We start from the raw sequence: 6119 nt of genomic DNA, 5'->3' as shown, positions 1-6119 counted from the left end.
TCTTTTATTTCCTCTGATTTAGAATTAACTTAATTTATAAGAAAATCAGCAAGCATTTGGCCAAGAAGTTAGGCTGCAGGGAAATTTTCTTAGGTCTATAAAAGATTCTCTACAGGTTGAGACAGTGGACAGCCACACGTAACGAGACAACGAGAAAAATAAGACAGTTTAGGAAAGGAATCAAATAATGAGAGGCACAATGTATAATTAGGATTAAAATAAATCTTGCATGTAAAACACTCAACCTTTGTTATACAGTTAAGCGCTCAATAAACAGCTTAATGGAGTGCAAATCAGAGATCAAGTCTAAAAAGGTCAATTTGGGATTTAAATTTAAAAATTTGAACATCTCCTAAATTCTCAACAGAGAGTCTATAGAGATTAACATCAGAGGGCTGGAACTAATCAAGTTTAAACTGTATCAAAGAAAAAAAGCAAGAAGTCAAGCCAGAAAAATAGAAAAAAATAATTCTTGCCTTTCATGTCCTTGAATAAAATGGATGTGATGGGACTAATGGTAGACTTTTTTTTTTTTTTTTAATTCTGAGAATTAAAATGCAATGTGGTGAGAGACTGATGGGTCAGCAATGGAGTTTTAATTGGAAAATACCAAAAGCCACTCAGAATGGATGCAGAAATTTGAAGTCCTCGAATGTCTACTCATGGGTGAAACTATATTAAAAATCAAATGGGATAGCCAAGTATACCAAGAACCACGTAAATTTTGGTGGGAAAATTTGGAATAAAGATTAAGAGGAGGAACCAATTAGAGTGAAGACATATTATCTTGAGCTGAAATACAGGAAGATATCTGACTTTCCTAGCTAGCCACATAAAACTAAAAAAAAAAAAAAAAAAAAAAATAGAGACTGGCTTAGGTCCACTTAGCCTGTGGAAGCAGGAAGTTGAAATTACATAGGTTTGTGACTCCTCAATTAAAACATGGCACACTGATTATCTAGTCAATTAAATTAGCAATTACTCCTTCCTATAAGTAGTTGGAAAATTGTGAAAAGAAGCAAGCAGCGGTGTGGGGAAAAGGACAGATGGCATCAGGATTATTGTCTCACTCTTGTCCCCACATCCAATTATCTAGGATGATTTTAGTGTTCAAGAAGAACCATAGCCTCACAACTACTTAATCTTCTCAACTTTCAAGTCCGCCCATCTTAACTTACCTCCACATCAGTGACCCTTTTGCCAGTGTCACATGTTTAAGAAGTCATCAACAGGAGCATTCCACCTTTGAAATTCCTAACACCAATCGTTTTCTCTGTGAACCTCCTGCCCTTGCTCTCAGCTTGTGCACTCCCTCATGCTTGCACTAGCTCTCAATCTCTCCCTCCCTCCTCTCTTCTCTTCTCTCTCTCTGTCTCTTTCTTCTCATACCAAGATAGCTATTCTTCAACTGTATTCAGCTCTTCCAGATCCTTGACCATTTCATTTCATGTATAAACTGGCATTAGACAAAGTGATAGAGAACAGGGGTAGTGATGAAGAATAAGGATCTAAATAGCCAACACTGTCCCACAGGTACCACCAAGTCAGCATGTACAAAATCAAATTCATCATTTTCTCCCTTAACTTGCTTCTCTTCCTGGTTTTCCTATCAGTGCTATGTTCTACCATCAATTTCATAGTCTATGACAGAAACCTTAATGCAGAGCTTCTCAACCTCGGCACCACTGACAGTTTGGGCTGGATAATTTTTACTGTAGGGATTGAACTTGTCTCCTGCCCACTAGCTGCCAGTAACAAGTAACACTACCCCATCCTCTAGTTGTGACAACCAAGATGTCTCCATTCATTGCCAAATATCCACTGAGGTTGTGGGATAGGAATCATCATCAGCTAAGAACAATTGGCTTAAAACCATCCTTTTTTCTTCTGCCTTGTATATGCACCATTGCATCAACGAACCCCAATTCATATTTTCTCTAATAATAATAGAAACCATTTATTGAATAAATCCTATATGTTGGGCATCGTGTCGGGTCTTTTAAATACAGTATCTCATAAATTTCTACATTCTAGGAAGGTTGGAGTGATTATCGTGCCTATTTTAAATATGAGGAAACAGCTTGGAGGGGTTCAGTCACTTGTTCAAGGCCACACAGCTAATTTTTAACCAAGAAAGAATTTGAACTCAGGTCTGTTCCACTTGGGAGTCTGTGCAATTTCCCTCCATGCTGCACTGACTCCTTTTTATCTCTCACTCTATTCCTCTCTCTTCTCACAGCCTTGGTTCATGATTTTATTCTTTCTTGCCCAACCAGTATCCACAGAATATTAACCTGGCTCCCTATTTCTAGGCACAAAATTGCACAGCAATCTTTCTAACCTGCAGGTCAGACCATGCCCTTCACTCTCTGGCCCATCTCTCTCACCCCATCTCTTCCACTTTCACCTGTGCCCTTTACTGCAGACATGTAGGTTTTTGTTTTCCTAACAAGTTAGGCTTCTTCTTGTTTCCACGTCTTACCCATACCATTCAAAAAAGCCTTCCCCCATGAAGCCTCCTCCCATTGTCCTAGCCTATCTCTCTCCCAAATCTCAATTACCTTGTAAATTAGCAACCAAGTATTTATTATACTAGTGGTTCACAGTCTTATCAGAATCCTCCCCGAGAGGTAATCAAGAACACAAGCTCACTGAAGTAGGCGAAGGCCTGGGTTTTTGTAGTTTTACCACTTCTCCAGGTGTTTCTGATACTGACCAAAAGAATCACTGCACTCTATTAGTTTAAATTGTTCACAAGTGGTTTCATATAAGCAAATATTTTCTCCAACATTATTTGAAATTCCTAAGGAGGAAACGGATTTATCCTTTGTTATCTCTCTTCCTATACCACCATACATTTCTGTCATCAATATCATTCATTAATGATGAAAACTGGAATTCTCTTGTATCAGCTCTCTGCAATACCCTGATTCTGGATAAATTAGGTTGAGGGAGGCTAAAAACTGGGGAGGGGTAAGAGAAGTAACTTATAGTGAGTGATCAGTTGTATATCACCTTATCATTAATTCTATGGTATACTTGCCTATATTATGCCATTTTCTGTTTGATACTTTTAAGAGTTTGCTCTTTGGACATTTTGCCTCTGTGTCAATGCTAACATATAGATATGCATCAATATTTTTACATGTCACTGGTACTTTATTATACATCTAAAAACATTTTACTCAATACTATAAAGTCAATTTTAATGTAAAATAAATGTTACTGTCAAAGATAATCACAAAATTTCATAGAGGTTTTACCTGTCGCTCAGCCAGTTAATATCACAGTGACCTCTTAACAATAAATGTTACAATATTGGAAATTATTGATTTGAAATTAGTCAACAACCTGGTAGAATGCTGTGTAGTGTGTGGGCACATAAATGTTTATGGAACATACCCCACAGTAGTTTGTAATCTAAACACAGAACTACAGGGAGAGTTAAAATGTCGGAGGTCATTTAGTTAACCCAACCTCCAGAGAAAGGTGCATCTGAAAAATTTCTGTCAGACTGTCATACAGCTAATGCATAAATTCTCCAGGAAAGAAGAATCAACAAGTTCCTTGATAACCTGTCCCAGTTCCTTACAACACAGCTGTTGGCATATCTCTCCTCTCAGAATCTGGAGCCCTGGCTACTCAAAGTGTAGTCCTTGACCTGGGAGCCTGCCACCAATGAAAACTCTCAAGCCCTACCCCAGAGCTACTACATCAGAAACTGCATTTTAATAAAACCTCCAGGCAGTTTACGTGCACTTTAAAGTTCGAGATTCTCTGCTCTAATGCATTGGGCTAAGAATCTAAATAGGAAACAAGTGTTTAAACGTCATGAACTAGACTTAGTAAGCATTGAACCAAAGTGCAGAACATAATTTAACTGTTCTCCTGACGATATTAGAGATTTTTGGAATAATCAATCCATCCACAAGGATTTGTTGCTGTTTATACTGTACTACTCAAGCACAGGCATTACATTCTGCTAACACTCCCCAAGACCAGAGGAAAGGGTGTCCATGGAAGATGAGGTCATGGAGAGGGTATTTCCTGACTTGTTTGCAAAAGGATAAGAAATCAGCTTTTTCAATGTTTGGACATAAACTAAAGCAGATGTTACAACACATGAAATTATTTACGACAGGTATACCTTACAGTAGCAAATAAAATATTCCCGAGAAAATGTCAAGTTCCTGTGAACTCAATAGCAATTCCTAAATTTAAAAAAAATCACTTCAAAAATTGTTACTGAAAGTAACAATAACTTTTCAGTGATCAAAAGCTATAGTATTTTCCCAACACTATAGATTTAAATTTCTTTTCCAAAATACTTTATCTCTCAGAGTTATTGAAAAATCTATAAACAAGAAAATATCCAAGAGCAAGGTGATTGACTAGAGGTGCCTGGTACCCATGCCAACACAGAAAAATAAAGAAACAATGAATAAGCAACTAAAATTCAAATAGACTGTCTGAAGGAGAGCACTAGAGCTCAGCAAGGCAGTGGAGAAATCCCCCACGGAGCACAGAAACACAGGATGGCAGCACAGAGAGGAGAGTAAAACATCCTGCCTCTGCCACCCTGTCTCCTCCACTGGGATCAGCTCAGAGCCAAGAAGGACATTCCCATTCCCTTATAGAGAAAAGGTAAGCAGGAAGTCCCCAGCAGCCCCTACTACACTGAAGACACCTGCAGTTCTTGCTGCAAGAGAATCTCACTAGTCCTTACAGGCCCTGAGCCCAGTTTGGGAAGATGTCTGAAATTCACATGGCTATATTGCTGCAGAACAAGAGCACATGTTGTGTACCCTCTGTCTTCGTGACCCAAGCTGCTACAGCACAGTGCCATCTTGAAAGCAGAGCCACTGCTAGACTATGCCCTACTCTGGGCGCCAGCAGCCACTACATCTCCCTATCCTCAAGGTTCCTCCATCATACTTCCTCGCTCACACAAGTGGGTGCAGCACCATGATCCCAGCTACTCAGACTTAGTCTGTCCATTTGTTCAATCAATCATGTATTTAAAAATATCATTTTAAACACTTTTTTCCCATGAAGTTTACTGGCCTCTGGGGATAAAAATGGTGAGGAAAAAAAACCCACAGAGCTTAAAGACTGGTAGGGAACCCATGGAGCATAAGTCATTAATCAACTAATTCCAATAACAATTCTGATGACTACCACAAAAACATTTTTATTGTACCATGGACACATAGAATTTAATTATGTAATCTCAATCTGTTGATCTGTCATTTTGGGCCACGAAGTAACCATGACAATGAAGGCTATGCAACGCAGAGCTATAAGGTCAAGCCTGGATTCCCAAGGCCTTCTTAGGTTAGAAACTTGCTCTGTGGGGCAGAGTCAGCACACAACTTTGGACTCTTTCCCTCCCAGTTTTGACATCACAGAGAAACAAACTTCTGTCTCGTCCAAGCCACTGTCATAAGAAGTTTTAGTCGCAGCCCAAACTAATCTTAGCCAATACAGCTTCTTACTAAGATATGAAAGGAACATGAGTCTCCTTGTCTTCCTCCCAATTCCTGTGAGGTAATGATTCTGACATCTGCTTTGTTTTTTTTCTCTGAGACTCATGAGCACAATGCATTGATCATCAAAAGTCATTAATCAACTAATTCCAATAATTCTGATAACTACCACACAAAAAATTGTATTGTACCATGGATGCATAGAATTTAATAGCGTGACTTCAGTCTGTTGAATCTGGACGGCTTCTCTGAGGAAGAGACATTTAACTCATATCTGAGAGTTGATGAGAAGTGGCAAAGGCTAAAAGCATTCTAGTCCAAAAGTACAGCACATGCAAAGGCCCTAAGGTGGCAGAGCAAGTGGCATAATTAAAGAACAGAAACAAGGTCAGGGTGGTTAAAGTGACATGAATACTGACAAAAGGTGAGGCTATAGGGATAGAGACCTGATTATGAAGGACATTGGAAAGATGTTAATCTAAGAACAGCTAGAAATCTATCCAATGGTTTTAACATAAAATGGCAGGAAGGTTGGGCAGGGGAGGAGCCCAACACCATTTTTTTACATTTTCATGAGAGAAGAAGTTTGTCTCATTCTCCACTGTACTGCTTATACATAACAGGCACTAAAAA

Source organism: Rhinopithecus bieti, unplaced genomic scaffold (genome assembly GCF_001698545.2).
Source record: "Rhinopithecus bieti isolate Rb0 unplaced genomic scaffold, ASM169854v2 scaffold_60980, whole genome shotgun sequence".
Classification (NCBI taxonomy): domain Eukaryota; kingdom Metazoa; phylum Chordata; class Mammalia; order Primates; family Cercopithecidae; genus Rhinopithecus; species Rhinopithecus bieti.
The sequence above is the reverse complement of the archived record's forward strand: the minus strand, read 5'-3'. Positions refer to the sequence as shown.